Below are 13,891 nucleotides of genomic sequence, written 5' to 3' on the forward strand. Positions count from 1 at the left end.
TGGTGGATTTGAACTTCCAACCTTTTGGTAAGCAGCCTGTAACTCTTAACCACTATGCCACCAAGGTTTCCTCCTGGTGTATAAAGGTACTAAATAAGTATGTAATGAATGGAATACAGACATCAAGTTGATTTCAATTTTCTGCTTGGGACTTACCACTATAAAATATTTTTATTTTTTGAAGGAGAAAACAGGCTTTGTGAGGCTGAACTTGGCTGCCTTCATGCTGTTAGTTCACTGCTGTTTTTGTTAGTTTACTGCTGGTTCTCCAAGCCCCTGTTTTGTGACTTTGCTGAGGCAGTCTTATGGAACGCCTTGGCTCGGAGCCACCTTTGTACTTGACCTCTAGGAAACCTCCGCCCACCCTGCTGCTAGGTACAGAGGACTGCTTTGGTCCTGAGGCAGGCCAGGAACACCTGCCTCAGTATGTAAATCTCCCTAATAATAAAAACTTGTTCGCCGCCCGCACTGGAGTTAACAGCCTCTCTCTTTATTCTCTCAGTACCCTCCAATTTCCGAGGCAAATTTACCAGTCCATATCTGGACAATTATCTGTTGGTTTCATTGTGTGCTGGCTATTTCCAGAATGTGAACTCTGTAACAGCAGGCACTGTATCTGCAAGGCAAGAGTTTATATTCCGTCCTTAGAACCATGTCTGGCACCAGTAGACGTTCAACAAAAATTTATTGCATAAACTGAACAGGTAGCCTTTATAATTCTTATAAAATAGCCCTTTATTTGCCTTTTTTGTAAACCTGGTATTAGAATGTAGACTTTAATATCTGCAATTCAACTTCATTCAGAAAAAAAAAAAATGACTTGAATAAATTGGTTCATTTAGATTACTGATTTTGGCAAATCATCTAATCCTCTAGAACCACATTTCTTTTTCAGAAAAATTAGAAAATTGAAGCTCTAAATTTCTGAGATTTTCTCTTTTTTAGAAAATTAATTTTAACACCTCATTTTTAATATTTCATCTTTGTTTTCCAATTTTAACTCAAGAATTACATCAATAGTTGTGATACTTGCCTAAGTCAAACTAGTGTTTGAATGCTTTTCTTTAAAAATGTTCCCCAATTATTCAAAGAGGTCTCCAAAACATTAAACAAGTAACCAGTGCCAGTATAAAAGTGCATTATTTAATCTTTGCTGAAGATACTTTATATATTTTAATAATTATTACCTTTCAAATTGGCATAGCTTTAAGCATACCCATTTAAAGTTTCCCCTTTTCAATGTACTATTCATAATGTACAGATAAATATTGTCTGAGCCACTCTATTGAAGACTCAATATTAAACAAATAAATCATATTCTGTCTAAATCCACTGCTAGAGATCTTATTTTATTAAATGTGTTTATTTCTGTCACTATTAATTTCCAGTAGCAGCAAAACAGAACAGAAAAGTAAATGTGTAGTCTCAGACTTCAAGTCAGAAAATGCATCATGGCTTAAATTTTCATCTGATAGATCAGTATTCCATACGCTAATTTAATGTCCTCACAAACCCAAAGACCTACCTGAAAAAAAAAAAAAATGACCACTTACTTCCACTCTGCTACTGCTGTACTTCAGCTGCATTTCCATCATGAACTTCTGGAAATTAAATTCATCTAAGAAATCCATGCCACTAAGCAGAGTATGTTGCAACTAGTTTAGGTATATTTTTAGTATTCCAAACTGGTAAGAACATAATGGCTTTCAAAAATGGTGATACTTAAAATACATAATTTGTTACCATTAGATTTTCATTCAAACTAATATCATAAATTTTAAGTCAACTCTACTACAACATTTGGCAAAGTGTAGCCAGGAGGTATTATGACCCAGCTATGGGAAGACAATATTTTGAAATAAAATACTGTGTGTTAGCTCTAATGATATTGTTCTCTCATTTATTCAACTACAAAGTACAGCCATGGAAAAGTTAAGCACCGTTCCTTATGAAATTGCACTCTAACTATACTTTAAAGGTATAGGGCTACCATCTATGGCACAGAACTGGTCTCAGAAAAGATATTTTTTTAATGTTAAGGACTTAAAAGCACTTTGTAGCTTTTCCAACCAGAGGCATGCAAATCTTTGAGAAACTCTGAGACTCCCTGTTATGGTTTGAATTGGGTCCCCTCAAAATATGTGTCAACTTGGCTAGGCCATGATACCCAGTATTGTGTGACTGTTCACCATTTTGTCATCTGATGTCATTTTCCTGTGGTTGTAAATTCTATCTCTATGGTGTTAATGAGGCAGGATTAGAGGCAGTTATGCTAATGAGTCAGGACTCAATCTACAAGATTAGGTTGTGTCTTAAGTCAATCACTTTTGAGATATAAAAGAGAGAAGTGAGTAGACAGACAGGGGACATCATACCATTAAGTATGTAGTGCCAGGAGAAAGGCGTGTCCTTTGGACCTGGAGTCCTTGCACGGAGAAGCTCCTAGTCCAGGGGAAGATTGATGACAAGGACATTCCTCCAGAGCCAACAGAGGGAGAAAGCCTTCCCCTGGAGCTGAAGTCCTGAATTTGGACTTTTAGCCTACTAGACTGTGAAAGAATAAATTTCTGTTTGTTGAAGCCATCCACGTGTGGTATTTCTGTTATAGCAGCACTAGATAACCAAGACACTCCCTAAGAACACCTTTCTTACCTACTCTTTCCCACCATCATCAAAGGTGCAGCTTTCTTTAAAGGAGGAAGAAGATTAATGTGTCTTGATGGAGCAATGTACGAGCATACGCTGTCCTTCTGCTAATAGTCACTTAACCTACCCACCTCTCATCTCAATTTCCTGGTACACATTCATTCAACAAATATAGTTTTGAGTGCCTAATATGTGACAGGCCCTAGTCTATGTACTGTGCCAAGACAGCCAAAGTACTTTTCTCATGGTGCTTACATTCAGATATTTTGCAAATATGCCATTTTACAGAAAGATTTATAGGATGTTATTTTTAAAAAGCAGCTTCAGGAACCATTTACACCATCTCTCTTATTTTACTTATGAGGAAGCTGAGGCCTACAGGTAGAGGATATGGCTTGCTCAAGATTACACAGCTTTTTAGTGATGATACATAGTACCTATGATTCCAGTATTTGTTCTGTTTCTCCACATGTGCATAAGGATAATTACCTATTCATCTCTGTTTTGTAATACATTCCTTTCTTTATCCTATGTTAATTCTTTCTTTATGCTCTGGTTATTCTTTTACTGTGATATGCATGACCTGGTTGAGAAAGTTACACTTTTCAGTTTGACCTTTTCTGAGTGATTTTCAATTTCAGGTTCTTTAATTGTTATCTGACACCATAGGAACAATCTTGGCTGCGAAGGAGGCCAGGTGAATCCCCAAGGTTTACTGCTCTGTGCTTCATTTCTCTTCTGTCGCTAACTGTGAGACCATTTGGTAACAGTTGACTCAGAGTCTTAAGATAATTAGTTCTGTCTCAGAATGGCATGGGTTTTAAGGGGGAAAGTATACAACAGTTGTTTCAAAACCCAGATCTATCATTTGTAGAATGTGACCCATTTTTGTGACTCTTTGATATTCTTGAAAATAGTTTACATGTGCAATGTCCTCAATAAAATGATCTCCATGCATTTTACTTCTGAGCTATTTCTAGTAAAGTTTCCAGTACATCTTGTCCCAATTAAAGGGAACCAAAAAAAAAAAAAAAAAAATGGTGGGAAAAACTACTACAAATGAGGAATAAAATGCAAAAATAATTTTAATTAACAGGGATGGATAATGTTTAATACAGTAATTGTACACGGTATACAATTTCATTTTTATAGACATAAGAACACTTGGCACTTAGCATTTAGAATAAACTACTCCACTCTGAATCTCTGTTATTTTTTAACATTTTAACACATAGTCATAGTAATATAGGAATCCATATTCAAATATGAGTTTTAGAAAGACGAATATGGATTTTCAGTAGGATAGGATAAAAAAATTATTCATAATTTATAACATATGTTTATCAGATAATAATCTGATTTTAATGAAGTTGAAACCATTCTTAATAAATGGAATATAATTTTTTAAGAAATTTGTGTAAACATACCAGGACAATCCAATCAGGTCTTGCTAATTTTTTAATTGTTTTTTTATTCTACAGGTAAGAGCACACAAAAATGCATAACATTAAAAAAAAATGAACAATACTGTCATATCCTTTTCCAACTTAAAAACAACACATTGTAGGAAATAATATGCTGTTTAATAGCCAATGGGATGTTTCATTTTTGTGACAGAAAAAAGTGAGCCCAGGACAACCAGAGGAAAGATGAGTGTTTGAACACAAACACTCTTGGCATGGAATTCAAGTTCCTCTGAAACCTTGTCGCCGTGTACAGTTCTGAACTTATTTTCAATTATATTAACTTATGTCATTATTAAATTACTTATGTAATACTATAGGTTCTTGTTGTTGTTAGTTGCCAACAAATCAGTTCTGACTCAAAGTGACCCCATGTAGAACAGAATGAGATATTGCTCTGTCCTGTGCCATCCTCACAACAGTAGGTGTGTTTGAGCCCATTGTTGTAGCCATTGCGTAAATCCATCTCGTTGAGGGTCTTCCTCTTTTTTGCTGACCCTCTACCAAACATGATGTCATTCCCCAAGGAGTGATCCCTGTTGATAACATGTCCAAAGTAAGTGAGACAAAGTCTCACCCTCCTTGCCTCAAAGGAGTATTCTGTTTTTACTTCCCCAAGACAGAATTATTTGTTCTTCTGGCAGTCCATGACATATTCAATATTCTTCTCAAACACCATGATTCAAATGTATCAATTCTTTGATTTTCCTTTTTTATTGTCCAGCTTATGTCATATCGTATCACACACAAAAAATACTCAATATTCTTTAATATCCTGTACAGTCACAGCTCTCTACAGTTGTCCCCTATAATAAGAATGCCATTAACCCCTCTCTGCTGTAGAAATTATTAAGAACTAGAGCTGAAATATCACTTTCTCAGAGCCTTCTTAAATCTCCCCAGTCAGAATTCACATGTCCTTTTCTTACATTCCATGAAAAATTTTAGCATTTATTAAAGCATTTTACATGGTTCACTCCAAATGCTAAATACTTATCTGCATCCCTCTCCACCTATATGGCCTTAGGTTGTTTTGTTATTTTTGTTTTTCCTTCTAAAAGAAAATTTTGAAAACCCTGGCCAAGACTATTAGGATTTTTCTACCAATAACAGAAGAGTACTGCCATTATTTTGTATGCTTTCTCTTACTGTAATATTACATTCTGTTTCAAAATTCCCCTGGACTCCACTGTCCACCCCCCCCCCCCATATTGGCACTTGAAAATGCTGGGTTGGTCCACAGGAAGGAATTGGCACAGTAGGTCTAAGATTGCTGTTTTGAAGGGCCTGCTTGCAGGGATGGTCGACCCTTGGCTAGCATCTAGGAACTCACCTTTTGCAAAGTTGCCTTCACCGATAAGGCTGTTTTGTTTGGATTCCACTGCCTAGACTGTATAACCTGCCTAGACTGTATAAACAATGTGACTAATGGAAAACACCTGCTTTCCTTCTGGGACTCTGAAATTTCTATGATTGTGGCTGATCACACAGGCAAAGAGTATCCAACAGAGTCCAACAAAAACCTTGGACTCTGGATCTCTAATGGGCTTTCCCGGGCAGAAACGCCCACCGCATATGTGTTGCTGCGTCTTGCTGCTGGAGGAAGCAGCACATTCTATGCGACCTCTCCTGAGAACTGTCTGAGTACTCTGAAAGGATCCCTCCAGACACTGCCTGAGGTGAATATTTCCCTCGTTGATGCTGTTGTGTACCCTTTTGCTGTAATAAACCATAGCTAAAAAAAAAAAAAATTTTTTTTTTATAAGTACAACTCATTTTTTTTTTTTATGAGTACAACTGCCTCTGACTCCTGTGAATGCCTGTAATGAATTAGCAAAAATGCAGGTGTTTTGGGAGCCCCCAATATAGAAGGGAAATACTTAGATACTGTTTCCTTACTTCACTTGGCAAATATTCTCCAGTCTTTTTTTTTTTTTTTAAGTCCTAAAAACAAAAAGAATCTATGTATAACTCAGTGCTAAACATAAAAAATAACTACCCCCTATGCAGGCCTCGTTGTAAAGGAGCTTGGCTACTAACCAAAAGGTCAGTGGTTCCAACCCACCAGCCACTCTTTGGAAAAAAAGATGTGTCAGTCTGCTTCTGTAAAGATTTATGGCCTTGGAAACCCTGTGGGGTAGTTCTACTCCCTCCTATAGGGTCACAATGAGTCAGAATCAACTCAATGGCGGTGGATTTGGTTTTATTTCGTCTCCTAACATTTTGTTCTTCCATTAGCAATTCTTTTTACTCATCTTTCATTTTTCTCATGGCTTTGTATATTTGAAAGATGAGAGAGTGAAAAAAAAGATAAGGAAAACATGTTTTTTAAAAGACTAAGTTATGTTTGGAAAGACAATGCAATGGAAAACAGTACTAGACTTTATGATCAAGTTACCATCCTGTCATTTCTCAAACATGAGGCCGTAGGGAAATCATTTAACCTCATTGGGAACCAATTTCTGAATATATAAAGTGGAATCATAAAACACTCCTACCACTCTTGCAGAGGTGTGGAGAAGATCAAATAAGTTAAAGTATGTGAAATAGAGCTGAACATTCTTCCCTTTAACTAGGATTTGTTTCCCCTCTATTTCTAGGTTTCAGGTTTAAACCAGAAAGAAGGATCAGGAAAATGTGATTCCATTCAATTTTGATCTCTCCATGCAAGGTTAGAAATATACAGGCCTTTACCCTCACTGTGGGGAAAACAAGGAAGAAAGAGAAATAAGAAAACAGTCATGATAAATAGCAGCAATTCTTTTTAAAAATTTTTTTCCGCACCAACAAACCTCTTTAGAGGCAATTATTTCAAGTAAAATAAATTTTGATGAATATCATATAAAAAAAGAAGAATATTGATAAAACCAAGAGAAATAACATTTATTAAGGGTTTATTGTGAGCCAGCCACTAAGTTGCAACGTGCACAGCATGCCTCATTTCATTTAATCTTATTTGTCACCTTAGAGCTTGTTGTTGTTAGGTGCCTTCAAGTCAGTTGTAATTCACAGCAACCCTATGCAGTCCTGCCCAGTCCTGCACCACCCTCACAATTGTTTCGATGCTTGAGCCCATTGTTGCGGCCACTGTGTCAATCCACCTCCTTGAGGGTCTTCCTCTTTTTCGCTGACCCTCTACTTTACCAAGCATGATGTCCTTCTCCAGCTACTGATTCCTCCTGACAACGTGTCCAGAGTATGTGAGACCCAGTCTTGCCACCCTTGCTTACGAGCAGCATTCTGGTTGTACTTCTTTTAAGACAGATTTGTTCGTTCTTTTGGCAGTCCATGATATATTTGATATTCTTTGCCAACATCACAATTCAAAGGCACCAATTCTCTTCAGTCTTCCTTATTCATTGTCCAGCTTTCACATGCATATGAAGCAATTGAAAACACCATGGCTTGTGTCAGGCACACCTTAGTCCTCAGGGTGAGGTCTTTGCTTTTTAACACTTTATAGAGATCTCTTGCAGCTGATTTGCCCAGTGCAACGCATCTTTTGATTTCTTGACTGCTGCTTCCATGGCTGTTGATTGTGGATCCAAGTAAAATGAAATCCTTGACAACTTCAGTCTTTTCTCCGTTTATCACGATGTTGCTCATTGGTCCAGTTGTGAGGATTTTTGTTTTCTTTATGTTGAGGTGCAATCCATACTGAAGGCTGTGGTCTTTGATCTTCTTCAGTAAGTGCTTCAAGTTCTCTTCACTTTCAGCAATCAAAGTTGTGTCATCTGCATAATGCAGGTTGTTAATGAGTCTTCCTCCAACCCTGATGCCCTGTACCCCTTCATATAGTCCAGCTTCTCAGATTATTTCATCAGCATACAGACTGAATAGGTATGGTGAAAGGATACAACCCTGAAGCACACCCTTCATGACTTTAAACTATGCAGTATCCCCTTGTTCTGTTCAAACAATGGCCTCTTGATCCATGTACAAATTCTTTATGAGCACAATTAAGTGGTATGTTCATATTCACATACAAGTGAGGACACAGCAAGGCACCATTCCAGCACAATTCCTCTTTCCTAACATTATGTAATTTTCCTCTTCCTCTGCTTTGCTTTGGAACATAAAACTTCATGATTTTAAAAAAATTTTTGAATGTGCTTTTTAAAGTCATACCTAAATATCCATTTTTTATTTCAAAAATAACTTAAAAAAATAATTTGTAAATGTGAAGATTATATTATATCCCAGTACAGTCTAAATGTATTACTAAATCAGGCCTAAAGAAATAATTGGTTATGCCAAATTTTTCTTTTCAAAAGTCCCTTGCCATGTCTACATAAATCAGTATATATGTCAGAAAAAAATTCCATCATAAGAGGAACTTAATATTGTGGAGAACTCTACTAGATATGATACTTGTAGGGGTTTTCCTTTGCATTCACAACTTGGCTAACTGGTGCAAGAGGCCTAGTTTCTGGTCTTTTTTGGCTTTTGACATGCGTTTCTCACTAAGCTTAACTATTTCTAGCTTTTGATTTAATGTTGGAGATGTGGGACTCTTCCTTTCACTTGAACACTTACAGGCCATTGTAGGGTTATTAACTGGCCTAATTTCAATATTGTCTCAAGAAATAGAAGGCCTGAGCACAGGGAGAGAGATGGGGGAACAGCTGGTCAGTGGAGCAGTCAGGATGCACACAACATTTATCAGTGAAGCCATATTACGTGGGCATGGTTCACGGTGCCCCAAAACAATTACAGTAGTAACATCAAAGATCACTGATCACAGATCACCATGACAGATATAATAATAAATGAAAAAGTTTGAAATATTGCAAGAATTACCAAAATGTGACACAGAGGGAGTGAGCACATTCTATTGGAAAAGTTTCTATTGGAAAGACTTGCTCAATGCAGGGTTGCCACAAATCTTAAATTTGTAAAAAACACAATATCTGCAAACTGCAATAAAGCAAAGTACAATAAAATGAGGTATGCCTATGCCTGTATTTGTGAACATATATCAATAAGTTTTTAGAGAATGATGTAGTAATTAAAGGAAAAGGAGAAAAAAAAAAGATTTCCGCTTAGTTACTAATATTGTAATTCAATGTAGAAAGATTTTACAAAGCAATTCTGTTGTTAGTATTCCTGTAATCTAAGAAATATTATACTTAAACAATTTACAACTATACTTATCACATATTATTCCAAGATTAAAATTGATAATAAACATTACTAAGAATTCTGTATGGTCTGGTATTGGAGGAGGTCCATGGGGATGAGTGACACCATGAGTTACCCCACTGAATGACACCAACCCTAGTGGCACAACTGACTAGAGTAACTGAAATGTGCTCTCATATGAGGGCAAACACTCAAACTGTTTTCTGGAAGAAATGACCTACACATAGATACTTTGTTTTAAGGATAATAATAATAATAATCTGTTCCACTTCCAGGTATAGATCAGCTCAAGAGAAGGAGCAAAGAACTCCAACGTGGTAGAGTTAGCCAGTCGTAATCAGCACTCCAGAAATGTTAGTGCCTGCGAGATGGCTGTACATGAACTCTGAAATAGTTTAGCACCAAGAATTCCTATACTAGAAGACAAAGTCTGAGAAACTTTGAGATGAGCCCTGAAGTTGGTCACCATTCTTGAGGAACTGAGCAAGAGTGTGCAGTGAGCGGGATCAACAAAGCAACAATACAGATCCGCCCCAGCTCTGGGCATCAGTGGTTGACACTGTGTGACAGTAGGCATCATGGCAGGATGAGAGGAGAGATTCCAGTGCTCCTTCTGCCTGGGGGAGGAAATCAAATTGATGCTGCTTTGGACTATACATTCTGGAGTAGCCTAAATAATGGGAAGGCAAAGTTTTGACCAAGAGATGGTGGACTTGTTGCTAATTATAGTTAATTAGAAAAAGATGAAACAATTTTGTATCCTGGTTATACTAGTTATTTAAATATGATGTGTTTTTTTATACATGTTACAGTGACAGTAAAGGATTAAGGAAGGAGAGAGAGAGTGTGAGATGTACAAAGATCCTGCATGACCAGGATAATAGTTTAAATATTTCCTACAGTAAATTTTGTCCCCAGGAAAAGTTTGATGGCCACAGCCCCGACACCACCTAAATAAAATACCAACTGCCATACTGAGCTGATTACATAAATATCTCCCACCTTTAATTAGCTTAATAAACAAATATTTACCAAATATCTATTATGCTTAAGGCACTGGGCTATGCACTTGGCTATGCTATGCTACAACAAGAAATAAAACAGTCACAGATCCTACCCTACGGGCTTACATTGTACCACAGGAGAGAGATATTAAAGAGTTAATTGCAGGCACAAATATCTATTTATTAAACAGTTATTTATAAATATTTATTAAAATATGTGTACATTTATGTATTATTCTAATTACAATCATGAAGGAAAATTAATAGGAGAACTCATAAATGAATGACAAACCTCTGTCAACATGAATTAGATCAGGAGTGTGCATGAGAACGAATTTGGGCAATTGAGTGAAATGAAGTTTATTGTAGCTTCTGAGATATTTGACTTTAATCTTAAATTAGACACAGAAAGAGACAGATTCTCTCCTCTTTCCTGAGACGATCTGATGCCTGGATCTCCTGTATCTATTTCATTTTGAGCTTAATAATGAAGCCAGAAACATGGAGAAAAGAATCAAGAAAATTCAAGGGAAGTGATACAGAGATAGAGCCACTGGATGACATCAACCGTGAAGTTTGCCTTTTCTCTTATGTGAGCTTATAAATTTCTTTATTATTTATGCCAGTTTGAGCTGGGTTTCTGTTACTTGCAGTTGCAAGTATCTGAACTGATAATAGTCTTGCACAAGTTATTTAACATCATAATTTTTTTTATTTACAATATGAGCCCTAAGGATATCAGAGGCTTATTGTGAATATCTAACGAGATCTTGTTTGTCACTGTACATTGAAAGCTATAAAATACAATACATTTTAAAGTCATTATTTATAAGTATGAACAAAAACAAATTATTAATCAGATTTAAGTTCATTATTACTAAGCATTATGTTTATGCAAACAGAAATGGTCATAATATGGGTACCTTTTTTTTTAAATCTGCTTTCACAAAGAAGAATTTTAGGAATCAAGCAATTTTTACTTTTGTTATGGCAACTACCAACACTGTAACTGGACCTTTTATGAGAATTGAGTATTTCAAAATAATTCCATATTTACTGTGCAGGAAGAAAAATTCACTGAAGGACATTATGTGAACAATTATTATGAAACATTGTGGTCAGTTAATAAAGGTGAACACTTTCCTGTTAAAATGCACCAGATGTTAACATATGTAAATATTTACACCATCACCAACCTCACCTAAGTTTTTGAACTGTGAAACATAGTGAGTACTTGGATGAGGGTGAAGACTCTAGCATTTAGGTTTGGACACAGAAAATCAAACTTGAGAGAAGAGCACAACTCACCAGCCCTGAAGAAAAAAAAAACAGCTTGGGTGTCATATGAGCAGCAAGAACAAATGAAGTAGAACAGCTCGACAGTAGAAAAAGCTGGAGAGGTTAAGAACTTATTCAGTGACATTTTGAAAGAACTTGCTTCGGCGAATTTCCCAGTGGATACATAAATCCTAATGTCAATTTTGCATTTTATTTTCATATCTTTGAAAACACACTGTTCTACTTTATAAGGGATATCCTATTTAGACTTCTCATTAAGCTACCCCAGTTGCACCATGGGAAAGAATAGAATTATGCTTTGAAAAAGGACTAGCCAATCGTTTCTGTTTATTAAGGTTTTTTTTTTTTTTATTAAGGTTAAACACTCAGGATTTCCAAATAAATTATTTCTGTTTATCTTTTACTTATCTACCCTAGTGTCCAATGCTCCTCAACTAAATGGTGAATATTTTCTATTAACATTATGATAGCCACAAGGAATTTTAAAGGTATTGAATAAAATGAGAAATGTTTCAGAGCTACCGAAATGTTAGTCATCCTCCTGAATCGAACACTGACCCCGGTCAGGGGAAAAAGGAGTTTGTTAAAGGATCAAGACTAAAAGACTGATTGAATGATTGCTCAGCAAGAAAATTGATCCCAGAGAAAAAAAGCAATTACAAATTTTGATGGCATTTCAGCAATGATAGAGAGGTCTGTGTGAACCTGTCACCACTCTGACTAATGAGGAGGTTTCCAGAGGCCTGTATTACAGGCTTTTTTGAAAATCATCATTGTCCTATAGCATGCAAGACATGTTTTTAATACAGTAATGGCCATACCTTGTATAAATGTCTTAAAGAAAAACTTGCCAAATATAGACACATGCTGGGTGGAATTAGCTTTTCTAAACACTTAAAAATAGTCACATAGAATGAAACAATGACTGATGAGCCTCTTGTAAAATTACAAATTTGGGGGCATTTTTTTCTTTGTTTGTTATTAGCTATCAACTTTGAGTCTGAACCTCTGCCTACCTTGCTAGTAGAATTCCCGTTATGCCATTTTCATTTAAAAATAAAGAATGCACTCGTATCTTAGCAATCATATATGGCACTCAAACCTTTTTAGTATAACTACTAAGACATTATTTAATCATTGGCATAATACAAAGAAACTTAGTATTCAAATTTGTGGTTGGACAACGGAGACATTTAAGCACTAACTCTTAATAAATCTATGCAACTGAATCTCTCATTAAACAAAAAAAGGAACAACACACACATTCACAAACACATACTCTCTATGTGTATCATTTGGATCCAAACTTTCTCAGTATGTACAAGTAAATTAAGAACAGGTAAAGTTTAGAGAATTTCTATGAATAATATGTAGGGAATATTAACCAAATTATGACCTGACACAAAATAAAAGGGTTTCCAGAGGTAGTTGTTTGGTAATCTTAAAATACAACCAAACTAATGTCATATTCTTTCAAATTCCATGACATTTTTTTTTTTTTAAACACCACACACTAATTTCTTCTACTAGTAAACACTTCTCATCTTTGTATGGGGAACAGATTTCGTATCCGGCATTTGAGGGGAAAAATGACTGTAGAAATGTTTGTAGAGCAGGAGCCAGATAATGATGAATCAATTTTCTAAATTCATTGCTGCAAATGATGCTTGTGGGTTAGGTGAAGGCAATGCTGCATTCTTAAGTATAGACCACAGCTCTATTCCCAGATCCTCCACTTAAGAGCTATATAACCATGAGCAAGTCAATTCAAACTTTATAAGCTTTAGTTTTCTCATCTACAAAACCAGAAAACTCATGATTAATAAGGTTCCATAAACCAGTATATGTGAACTTTAGGGCTTCTAAGTCCTAGAGCAAAGTAGATTTCCAGAAAGAATGGAGAGAAATGTGCTTTCTAGAGCTAGAGGGCCAGAAGAGAATGATATTAGGAGGATAAGACTTGTAGGGGCCAGAGAGATTAAGTTATATTGGAGGGAAAAAGAATGAGAAATACGAGATTGGAAGACCAGTGTAAAATCTAACAGTGGGACAAAGAAATTGGTTTGGAATTTGTCTCTGGTTTCCTGAAAATAACCTTTGGAATTTACCAGTAAAGGAGGCGTCTTTATGTGGACATGTAGTGAGAGCCCCAGTGGCCACGCCTAGGATTAACATCAGGGAGGGAGGGGGATATACAATCAATCATACATATTAATGACTGCATATGCAATGAGGCCCTGATCGCTGACTATGCATAAGCCTGGAATGTGGAAATTACTTGGAGCTTCCAGATTGAGGTACCTGTCTCAATACCAGACGATGATAGCTGTAGAGTAC

Source organism: Loxodonta africana, chromosome 5 (genome assembly GCF_030014295.1).
Source record: "Loxodonta africana isolate mLoxAfr1 chromosome 5, mLoxAfr1.hap2, whole genome shotgun sequence".
Lineage (NCBI taxonomy): Eukaryota > Metazoa > Chordata > Mammalia > Proboscidea > Elephantidae > Loxodonta > Loxodonta africana.